Genomic DNA, 12,783 nt, shown 5'->3' on the forward strand with positions numbered 1-12,783 from the left:
ACTCTGAGATGGGTAAGTTTAAATGGTTAAGTTGGGAAGAGGAGATTGTGGGGAGGCGGAGTTTGCCTAGAAAGCTCTGAGCAAGGTGCTTATTTATAGGTTCATGAGCATATAGTGAAGTGCAATATTGGAGCATGACTCTATTAACTTCTTGGGGAATGGACTTAGTAATGCCATTGGAGTCCCGCAGAGAGGTGATGAAGGTGGAGTTATGGGGGCCTCTACATAGCCTGACCAATAATTTACCTGATTTTTTACCAAATTTAGGAAGGGCGACATCCATATGAGCGTGTTTAATCAATTCTAGAATGTCTGAGTGTGAAAAAGAAAAAGTGTAGCGCTGTATTATGCTAATAAAACATCAATGTGAATATTCTATATAAAACACCCGTGTATATATCTGTACTGGGTCCTGCTGATCCCGCAGAAAATCACTAGATGGAATAATCATACCATATGTACAGAACTCAAGTGGTGTAAAAAATCATTTGTAGCAACATGCTATATAGTGAACAATAATGTGAGCTGTGTGTACACAGAAAAATGATCCTTTGACTCCTAGGCAGACATTCTAGAGAGCTCGCTTTACGGTAATTTGACATGGACTGTTTCCTATAACAGGCGGCATAAGAAATAATCCGGCCTCTAAGGAGGGCTTTGCCAGCCTCCCAGAGGAGATTAGGACTGTCCTTGTGAGGATAATTGGCAGCTCTGTATTCCTCTCAGGATGACCCCATGTAGGTTTTAAAATTGGCATTGTTGGAGAGAAAAGTAGGGAAACACCACAGGTGGGGGTTGTTTTGGGAGGTAGAGTCTTCAAGCAAAACAGATATTGGGGAATGATCTGAGATGGCAATATCATGGACCTCCACTTCTGTTATTTGTGAGAGGAGACTGTCAGTGCTGAAGATGTAGTCTATTCTGGTAAGGGTTTAATGTAGGGAGGAGAAAAAAGTGTATTCTCTGTCGGCTTGATGGAACAGGCGCCAAACGTCGGTAAGATGCAGGGAGTCCATGGTGGAGGCAAGAGGTGTCTGCTGTGTGTCTACAGATTTCCTATAAGAGTTTCTAGCGGTGGATCTGTCTTAGTTGGGGTGCATGACCATGCTTGGGGGAGTTTTAGAAGATTTGTGGATAACTCACAGAAGAAGGGTTGGCCTGCATTATTGGAAGCGTAAACGTTGGAGATCTGAAGCTCTTTAGAGCCAAGGCGTAGTCGAGCAGTATAAAACGTCCTTGATTGTCAGTGTCTACAGCGATTATTTCACATGAAAGGTTCTTGAATATGAGTACCCAACTGTCTCAGACCCAAGGACCGTGCCCACCCATAACTTTTTCATATGTAGGAAATCAGTAGATTTTTCAACCGTTTGAGATGGCAAAGGATTTTCAGTCTTTTTTTGGAGGATCGGAGCCCTTTCACATTCTCACAAATTTTTTTTTTTAAGGTGGTGGTGTGAGGAAGGGGGTGTAGTTGCTAGGGTGCTCCTAATGAGGGTAAGAATGAATGTGATAAGAGGCCTGAGGGTTTCATCCAGTTGAATGTAGTAATGTAAATGGAGGCTAAAAGGTGACCAACTTTTAGGGGATCTGCAGTATAAATAAAGAAAGGGAGCATAGGTAGGGTGTAAATAAACCAATTCAACATACCCAGGGGTGACTTTGCTTTTTTCCACATGGGTGCACTGAGAAGTACCGACTCCCAAGAGGCCGCCCAAAATCGGGAGTGGGCGCCTGTCTAAGCAGTACCAAGCATAAACTGTCTGCTGACAGATGTGAAGTGAGGTCAGTGAGGTCCATGGGAAAAACAACAGGAAGTGAAGTCCTACAGAGAGTAGAGAAAGAAACGGGTGTCAAACATTACAGTAAAGGAGTAAAAATTACAGTAAAGGAGAAAATAAACAGCAATGATACAACCTGAGTAGCTTAAGATGCTGACTGTTACTCATTTAACAAACAGCGGAATAAGGCTAAGGCAATTAGGTCAGCAGAAGTTGTAGCAATTGTTTGATCCAGATGCTTTGAGGTGCTTTGGTGGATCCTTCTTGGGACTCTGTTGGTCCAGAGGATGGGTAACAGTTGGTGCCTTGGGAGGGATATTGTAATGAGCTTCTGGGTGGATTGAGCATAGAAAAAATTCAGCTTCGGCAGGGTCTTGAAAGGTAAGCTGTTTGCCATTCGGTGAGCGGAGCCGAAGAATTGCAAGGTAGGCTAAGGTGAATTTGATTTGGGTTGAGAACAGAGCTGAACAGATGTTCTGGAAAGCCTTCCTTTTTTGGACACCTCTACAGAATAATCTGGAAAAATGAAGATCTTAATTCCATCAGTTTGCAGTGATCGCAATTGTCGGTATTTCTGTAAAATGGCAGCTTTGTCCATGTAATTCAGAAATTTGGCGATTATTGGGCAAGTTTATTCGCGGTCAGCAGAGTGCAATAGGAGGCGATGAGCCCTTTCCAATACACATGTGGAGTTAAGGCCTAGCGCCTCAGGAATTCGTGTGGCACAAAACTCGAGAAGCGTGGAAGGGTGCAAGGATTCCAGCACTCCCACAAATCTGAGGTTGTTACGCCTCAACCTATTTTCCAAATCCTTACGTTTTTGGAGGATTAGTTGATTTGCTTTGTCCTGAGATTGTTCAAAAGCTTGTGCCTGGTACAACTCCTCCTTCACTGAGGAAATACTTTTCTCTACCTCATTAATGCGTGAGGTATGGTCAACCAGCTCTCTTCTAATTAGCTCCAAGCCTGTCTGTATGGCCTTCTCTACTGAGGATGTTATAGTGGGGGCCAGGAGCACAGCCACTGCCTGTGCTATTTTCTCCATCTACTGATCTGATGGCAGAAGGGGAGTAGAAGGGGGGCCGTCACTGACCTCCAGGCCTGGCATCTTCACCATATTAGCGATCGAGGCCGCGATCATGGGGTCTGGCGGGTGTACTGAAGCCTGGGTATTGCTCCATGGCTGCAGGGGGAGCCTCATAGGGTGTCAGTGGTCTGATCTGATGTTACGGGCAGGTGTTTTAAGCTGATTTAGTGGCGGTACAGCAGGAGCCGAGGAGGAGGACAGCTACTCCAACCGGAAGTAACACATTACCTTAAAGGAGACCTTGCTAGGATATACAGTGGGGACGGAAAGTATTCAGACCCCCTTACATTTTTCACTCTTTGTTATATTGCAGCCATTTGCTAAAATCATTTAAGTTCATTTTTTTTCCTCATTAATGTACACACAGCACCCCATATTGACAGAAAAACACAGAATTGTTGACATTTTTGCAGATTTATTAAAAAAGAAAAAACTGAAATATCACATGGTCCTAAGTATTCAGACCCTTTGCTAAATATTAAGTAGAAGCACCCTTTTGATCTAATATAGCCATGAGTCTTTTTGGGAAAGATGCAACAAGTTTTTCACACCTGGATTTGGGGATCCTCTGCCATTCCTCCTTGCAGATCCTCTCCAGTTCTGTCAGGTTGGATGGTAAACATTGGTTGATAGCCATTTTTAGGTCTCTTCAGAGATGCTCAATTGGGTTTAAGTCAGGGCTCTGGCTGGGCCATTCAATAACAGTCACGGAGTTATTGTGAAGCCACTCCTTTGTTATTTTAGCTGTGTGCTTAGGGTCATTGTCTTGTTGGAAGGTAAACCTTCGGCCCAGTCTGAGGTCCTGAGCACTCTGGAGAAGGTTTTCATCCAGGAAATCCCTGTACTTGGCCGCATTCATCTTTCCCTCAATTGCAACCAGTCATCCTGTCCCTGCAGCTGAAAAACACCCCCACAGCATGATGCTGCCACCACCATGCTTCACTGTTGGGACTGTATTGGACAGATGATGAGCAGTGCCTGGTTTTCTCCACACATACCGCTTAGAATTAAGGCCAAAAAATTCTATCTTGGTCTCATCAGACCAAAGAATCTTATTTCTCACCATCTTGGAGTCCTTCAGGTGTTTGTTTTAGCAAACTCCATGCGGGCTTTCATGTGTCTTGCACTGAGGAGAGGCTTCCGTCGGGCCACTCTGCCATAAAGCCCCGACTGGTGGAGGGGTGCAGTGATGGTTGACTTTCTATAACTTTCTCCCATATCCCGACTGCATCTCTGGAGCTCAGCCACAGTGATCTTTGGGTTCTTCTTTACCTCTCTCACCAAGGCTCTTCTCCCCCGGCCAGCTCTAGGAAGGGTTCTGGTCATCCAAAACGTCTTCCATTTAAGGATTATGGAGGCCACTGTGCTCTTAGGAACCTTAAGTACAGCAGAAATTTTTTTGTAACCTTAGCCAGATCTGTGCCTTGCCACAATTCTGTCTCTGAGCTCTTCAGGCAGTTCCTTTGACCTCATGATTCTCATTTGCTCTGACATGCACTGTGAGCTGTAAGATCTTATATAGACAGGTGTGTTGCTTTCCAGTATAATCAAATACAGCTGGACTCAAATGAAGGTGTAGAACCATCTCAAGGATGATCAGAAGAAATGGACAGCACCTGAGTTAAATATATGAGTGTCACAGCAAAGGGTCTGAATACTTAGGACCATGTGATATTTCAGTTTTTCTTTTTTTTAATAAATCTTCAAAAATGACAACAATTCTTATTTTTTCTGTCAATATGGGGTGCTGTGTGTACATTAATGAGGAAAAAAATGAACTTAAATGATTTTAGCAACTGGCTGCAATATAACAAAGAGTGAAAAATTTAAGGGGGTCTAAATACTTATACATTGGGGTGAGAGGGCCATGGATACCTTGACCCTACCAGGATCTCTCACTGGGATGTGAAAGCAGGTAACTCGCACTTTTTTTAGTGGTACATTTTAACTGTATTTCATTTACCACGCTCCCTTGTGTAACAAGAATGGATGGTGATGGTTTTTATTGATTTATCATTGTAGATAACCCCAGGGTACTATCTGAGGCCTTTACAGATGGGGCTTAATATAGGACTGTAGTGCCCATTCATATTGATGCCTGTAACTATATTTATTTTAGCAAAAACAAATGGTTTAGGTGTGAAGCACCAGAAAAGAGTTACTTACGGCAACAGAATGCGATCCTTTTAAGAGTATCAAAAATTCATATTTATTAAATTAATTTAAAGCAAATTGGCAAAATAATAAACCAAAATTCAATAAAGTATATAGCAGCTTCACTGTAATGGCCAATAAAAAATCACTACAGTATTTGATGCATCACACATACACAAAAACATAAGACACTACATATAACAATTAAAAAGAAGTGTCCGAATGCCGCATAGCAACAGACAGGTTAAGGTGTCAGATGAAATTCATCATAAATGTCTTTAACTGCTTCAGCCCCGGCAGATTTTACCCCCTTGCTGACCAGAGCACTTTTTGCGATTCGGCACTGCGTCGCTTTAACTGACAATTGCGCGATCGTGCGACGTGGCTCCCAAACAAAATTGACGTCCTTTTTTCCCTACAAATAGAGCTTTCTTTTGGTGGTATTTGATCACCTCTTTTCACAATTTTGAAAAAAACGCATTATTTTTTACATTTTGCTATAATAAATATACCCCAAAAATATATAAAAAAACATTTTTTTCCCTCAGTTTAGGCCGATCCGTATTCTTCTACATATTTTTGGGAAAAAAAAATCACAATAAGCCTTTATTAATTGGTTTGCGCAAAATTTATAGCGTTTACAAAATAGGGGATAGTTTTATGGCATTTTTATTAATAATTTTTTTTTACTGGCAGCGATCAGCGATTTTTATTGTGACTGCGACATTATGGCGGACATGTCGGACATTTTTGTCACATTTTTGGGACCATTGTCATTTATACAGCAATCAGTGTTATAAAAATGCATTGATTCCTGTGTAAATGACACTGGCAGTGAAGGGGTTAACCACTAGGGGGCGGGGAGGGGTTAAGTTAGTACTAGGGATGTGTTCTAACTGTGGGGGGGATGGGCTAGCTGTGACATGTCACTGATCTCTGCTCCCGATGACAGGGAGCAGAGATCAGTGACACTGTCACTAGGCAGAACGGGGAAATGCTGTTTACATCGGCATCTCCCCGTTCATCCTCTCCGTGAGGCGATCGCGGGTATCCCAGTGGCGATCGAGTCCACAGGACCCGCAACCCGACTCACGGAGCTCCCAGCTGGCGCACGCGCAATGGCATGGCGGGAAATTCAAAGGGATGTATTGTACGCCCATTTGCCCAGCTGTGCCATTCTGCCGACGTACATTGACGTGCCCCGGTCGGGAAGTTGTTAACCACTTCAATACATGGCACTTTCACCCCCTTCCTGCCCAGGCCAATTTTCAGTTTTCAGCGTTGTTGCACTTTGAATAACAATTGTGCGGTCATTCAACACTGTACCCCAATGAAATTTTTATCATTTTTTCCCCACAAATAGAACTTTCTTTTAGTGGTATTTGATCCTCTGCGGTTTTTATTTCTTGAGCTATAAACAAAAGAAGAGTGACAAGTTTGAAAAAAAACACAATATTTTTAACTTTTTGCTATAATAAATATCCAATTTTTTTCTTTTAAAACAAATTTTTTTCCTCAGTTTAGGCCGATACGTATTCTTCTACATATTTTTGGTAAAAAAAATCGCAATAAGCGTATATTGATTGGTTTGCGCAAAAGTTAAAGCGTCTACAAAATAGGGGATAGATTTATGGCATTTTTATTTATTTATTTATTTTATACTAGTAATGGTGGCGATCTGCGATTTTTATCATGACTGCGATATTGCGGCAGACATATCGGACACTTTTGACACATTTTTGGGACCATTCACATTTATACAGCGATCCGTGCTATAAAAATGCATTGATTACTGTATAAATGTGACTGGTAATGAAGGGGTTAACCAGGAGGGGGCGCTGTAGGGTTAATTATGTTCCTAGGGAGTGATTCTAACTGTAGGGGGAGGGGACTCACAAGTCGAGGAGACCGATCGGTGTTCCTCTGTACAAGGAACACACCATCGGTCTCCTCTCCTCTGACAGGACGTGGATCTGTGTGTTTACACACACAAATCCACAGTTCTGCTCGGTTACCTGGCAATCGCGGGTGCCCGGTGGACATCGCGGCTGCCGGGCACGCGCACCGGGTCCCCAGTTACACGGCGGTCCTAGGGGGCCTGGAAGGCGATCACGTCATATGACGTCCGCCCAGAACAACAGCTGCACCGTCCCGCCGTCAAATGACGGTGGGTGGGCAGCAAGTGGTTAAAGAAAAAAGGATACTATATAAAGTGACAGCTTGACCTGTGCGTGGCTCCAAGAAGGAATGGATAGGAAGAAAGGGAAAGGAAAGAGGGGGCTGGCTAATTTAGGAATGACAGAACCGCGATGACATCAACACGTTTCACTATAGTACATAACATGGCTTCATCTGGACGATGATTGGACGACAGTCCGCACTCCCTTATATCATGATTTTCTTTGTGCTGAGTGCCGCCCATCGATGTAGATTTAAGGGAACAGGTGTCCTGTTTTCAATGCAGTGATTGATGAATCATAGTATGATTAGCGTCATAAGTATAGACTAGCTGTATTTTAAAGGGGCAGATAATAGAAGCAAAATGAGAAAAAGAAAAGGTAAAAAGGTTGGAAAGAGAAATGAAAAATAATAAAAGTAAAGTAATAGACTGGGAATGTACTAATTGACAAAACAGAAAATAAAAAATGTACATATTTACATTAACATGCTGATACATGTGTATATATTTAGGTATTAGGTTGTGGAAAGCAAAAGAGAAAAGGATAATTTTATTTTTTTTATATTTTTTAACCAGACCTGTATACCAGAAAGTAAATAGGCCAATCATTTAAGCCCAAGTATGGTAGTCATTAGATCAATTTCCGCCACGGGTGTCCCTCCCATGGATATCAAGAGACCATGGTGGGATCGACCAACCAATACTTTCATAGTGGCTCAGCCAGAAGTAGTTTGGCCGAGTCACTAGGGGTAATTTTCAGATCTTCAAAAAGACTTGCAAGTTGAGTTCAGTGTTAAGGCCCACCAGAAAGAGGGACTTTAACCTATATATCCACCATTTTTCTTTTTGGAGGAGTATACGGTCAAAGTCACCTCTCCTGGTGGGCAATTTCAGGGCATATATCCCTTTTACTTTCACACCCATCATGGCATTGGGTAAAATGTTTTGCCAAGGGTTTTTCTGGGTTTCTGTCCCTTATTTCTCTTAGGTGCTCACCTATCCTTACTTTCAGTGTCCTCTTTGTCTTCCCTATGTAGATTTTTGGGCAAGGGCATGTGATCATGTAAATTACTCTTGTTGATGAGCAGTTAATTAAGTCCCTAATCTCGAAACTTTCTTGTCCGATAGCATCCATGAATGTCTGGGTCCTATCGACAAAGGGACAAATCTGACACTTATTACAAGGGAACATTCTTTTTTTTCTTGGATAAGTCGACAGCCAATTAGAGTCTGGTTCCTTTGTGAATTTGGATTGTATTAACATATCTCCCAAATTTTTGGCACGTTGAGCTACCATTTTGGGGGCAGTGCCCACTATTTCGGTGACGCTAGGATTATTGGTAAGTATCCCCCCAGTGTCTCTCCAAAATACTGCGCACCAAATTCCATTGTGCACCAAAGGCTGTTATTATTCTAACAGGGTCACAGTTTTTTATTGTAAAAGGGGGGAAGGAAATGGGACTTTATATGAATCATGCAGCCAAGGAGAAAACATGACAGGGTGTGTCTGGTAGGTAGTACATAATTAGTAAGAACCACATATGTTACATAGTAGCACAATATATAAATAGTAGATAAAGTACATATCATTTATTTCATACAAATAACATGATAATAGCATAGCAAGGTAACATATAAATTCATATTGTAGGCAAAGGTAAAAACCAAACTCATTGACATGTGTCTCCATGGTATAAAATATTAAAATCTTGATTAGATAGGTACTCTCCAATAGGCCTAGCATATGTAGTAATGATATGATAGTGGTCTTGAAATTTATTCAAAAAGGTTATCTGATAGCTTGACGCGTTTTGTGACCAACGCCACTCATCAGGAGACAAAAAAAGGCAGAAATCTAAAAATAATAATAATATTGAAAGTTACTATAATGTGTACATAATTAGCTGGTCCATCTAAACAAGAGCGATGGGGACAGTAAAATTGTATGTATGTGTTAAATCATACCTACATGTAAAACATGGATTTGGGTGCTGATTTGAGAGTAGCCTCACTCATGGAATCTTTGGTACATCTCCGTTCCCTCTTTTTTACAATCATCATCTTTCGTGCAGTTTCGTTTTATTCTTAGAAATTGGCCTATAGGGCTTCCGTTTTTGAGCCAATGTGGATGGTGCCTGTCAGCTCGTAAAAGGGTATTGGCCGCAGTTTCCTTGCGGAATGTGCGGGTATGTAACTGCCCCTCCTCCACTGTTATCCACAGAACCAAGAAGGAAATCTCAATCTGATCACAGGTACATGTTAAGTGTATATTCCGCTTGTTTTGATTAAGGTGATCAATAAACAAGCGCAAGTCCTTGAGGTTGCCCCTCCATACCATGAACACATCCTCGATGTACCTTAGCCACGTGTGTACATGGCCAAGGTACATCGGCGAATTAAAGACCTCTTCCTCCTCCCAGAGTCCCAAGTGGAGGCAGGCATAGGCTGGTGCCCAGGCTGCTCCCATTGAGGTACCCGTAATCTGCTGGTAGTTTTGTTTAGAGAACTGAAAGAAGTTGTTATATAGAGCAAATTCCAACAGTTCTGTCAGAAATTCATTCTGTGATCCAAATTGAGGGTAGTGGACATCTAAGAAGGTCTCGACTGACTGGATCCCATACGAGTGGGGGATCGAGGTATAGAGTGACTCCACATCGATACCCACCAACCACATCTTGTGCCCCACCCGTAGATCACTAATTTTAGCCAGGACATGGCGAGTGTCTTGCACATATGACTTTAGATTTTTGACCATATCCTTAAGAAGGGAATCCAAGTAGCCACTTACCCTTTCAAGGGAGCCCTGGCATGACGAGACTATCAGTCTGCCGGGTGGATTTTGTTCTTTTTATGCACTTTGGGTATAATATAGGAGGTGGGTACATTGTATTGCCTTACTTGAAGATGCTTGTATTCACGTATTGTCAGGAGACCAACCTCTTTAGCTTCACCCAATTTCTGATTTAATTGTCATACAACCTTTGGGAAGGGGTTGTAATCAAGTCTTCTGTATTAAACCACTGATACACAAGTTCCGTGCTCCTGAACTGAATGTGTCACCACTGCGCTCATCAAACTAAGTGATATATCCTAAAGCTGCCTACTTAAAAAAAAAAAAACTGGTATAGTATTTTAAATGAAAAAATAGTGGCGCTACATGTGTATAAATCCGTGACAGAAAACCTAAAAATAATCTAACAATAAAATAAAATTATAATTAAAAAATAATGACAGTAAATCAAACACTTAATACGTAATAATAAGTGTGATAAACAATATCCACGTGTCAAAATATCAAGAAAATATTAAAACGTCCATGCATAGTGAAAAAGTTCTTATAAATTGAATAATCTTCTTAAGCCAAAACGATATTAAAATATCTTCCACCACACCAAGATGTGATCGTGATCCACTCCCTTTGAAATCGCACTCACCAAAAAGATATGCCTTGCATTCTCATGCTCGGCAAACAAGCTGTTTCAAACCCACCAGGGTTAATCAAACTTCGGCTCCCAGCAGCAATCAATAGGGGAGGGTATTCCCATAAGTGAACATGAAATGAAAAAAGCTTCCAATAGTGTGATACTGCAAACACTTTATTAAAATCATACACAAATCCCAACTATTGCACTCACATAGTTCCAATCATGTAAAAGCTTTCCAGGAAATAAAATAGCTTGTAACAGAGCCAAAGCGATGTGTTGTAATCTCAGCGGACCTGGGATGCAATGTGTGTGATCTCACCCTTCGCTGCCTCGCTCGCCTCGCTCGCTCGTGTCACAGCCCTATCACACTCGGAAGCAGCAGAACATCAGACGTAATTCCTCACAGATGGCTGCCGTACAGCCACGCCCCCAACATGTTTCGTCATTCCGACTTACATCACTTACATGGGGTACATCAGGCTGGGCAACAGGCACTTCAGGCTGGTCATCAGGCACTTCAGGCTGGGCATCAGGCACTGCATCAGGCACTTCAGGCTGGGCATCAGGCACTTCGGGCAGGGCAACAGGAACATCAAACTCTGCAACAGGTACGTCAAACTGGGCAGCGGGCAAATAAGGCCAGACCGCGGGCACATAAGGGCAGACAGCGGGCACATCAGGGCAGACCGCGGGCTCCGGGTCATCGGGCTGGGCAGCAGGCTCCGGGTCATTGAGCTTGGCAGCAGGCTCTGGGTCATCGAGCTGGGCAGTGGGCTCCAGGTCATCGAGCTGGGCAGCAGACTCCGGGTCATCGAGCTGGGCAGAGGGCTCCGGGTCATCGAGCTGGTCAGCGTGCTCCAGGTCATCAGGCTGGGCAGCAGGCTCTGGGTCATCAAGCTGGGCAACGGAAAAGCAACCACCAGGTAGGGTATCAGGAATAGGACCACCAGGAACTGGATCATCAGGCTGGATACCAGATACGGGATCACTAAGCAGATCAGACATTGAATCATCAAGCAAGACAGTGGGCGCTGGGATATTAGACTGGAAGGCGGGCACCGGAACATCAGACTGGAAGGCAGGCACTGGGACATCAGACTGGAAGGCAGGCATGGGACATCAGACTGGAAGGCAGGCACCGAGACATCAGACTGGAAGGCAGGCACTGAGACATCAGGCTGGAAGGTGGGCATCGAGACATCAAACTGGAAGGCAGGCACCGGGACATCAGACTGCAACACCAGAATTTCAGACTGGGACACCGGAACTTCAAGCAGGGACACAGGCACATCAGACTGGAACACCGGAATTTCAGACTGGGACACCGGAACTTCAAGCAGGGACACAGGCACATCGGACTGGAACATGGGCACAGGATCATCAGGCTGGAACAAGGGCTCTGGGATGTCAGACTGGACAGCAGGCACTGGGAAGTCAGACTGGACAGTGGACACAGGCATTGGCACAACAGGCTGAACAGCTGACACTGGCACAACAGGTTGAATGGCAGGCACTGGCTAAACAGCAGGCACATTAGACTGGTCGGCAGGTATTGGAACATCGGACTGGAACATGGGCACAGGAACATCAGACTGGGGCACAGGAACTTCAAGCTGGATAGCAGGCAAAAAGTTGGTAGGATTAGGTGGGTCATCAGGTTCAGCTGCCATGAAGGCGGACTGACGCAGGTTGGTTGGTGTGGAAGCAGATTGGATTACTGGCAGGATCGTGTGAGTGGGGAAGAACTTCAGTTTCTTCTTTGGCTTAACTGCTGGAGATCTGTAGTTGGCTGTAGGACTGTAGGTAGGAGGTGAGGCATACTGAAGCGAAGGGCTGGGATATGGCAAGGAAGGGGGGACAGCGGCCAGAGGAAGTTTCTGTAGGGAAATTGTAGGTAGTAGAGAAGATGCAGGTGGGTTAAAGGCAGGATAGGTGCAGGAAGTAGAAACAGGGTATTGATAGTGGGAAGCAGGGTATATTGGATCGTAGCTGAGGTTGCCATGGGTGACGGGAGAAAAGATGTCTGAGCAGGCAGGTGTTTAGTAGCAGGTCTGGGTTGTGGAGAGCTGACAGAAGTTGGGCATAACAGGTTTTACCATGCTTGAAGTACAGGTAGAATAAAAGTGGGCTCACATACCCTCTTTCTGACCAGGGACT

This window comes from Aquarana catesbeiana, linkage group LG08 (genome assembly GCF_042186555.1).
Source record: "Aquarana catesbeiana isolate 2022-GZ linkage group LG08, ASM4218655v1, whole genome shotgun sequence".
Taxonomy (NCBI): domain Eukaryota; kingdom Metazoa; phylum Chordata; class Amphibia; order Anura; family Ranidae; genus Aquarana; species Aquarana catesbeiana.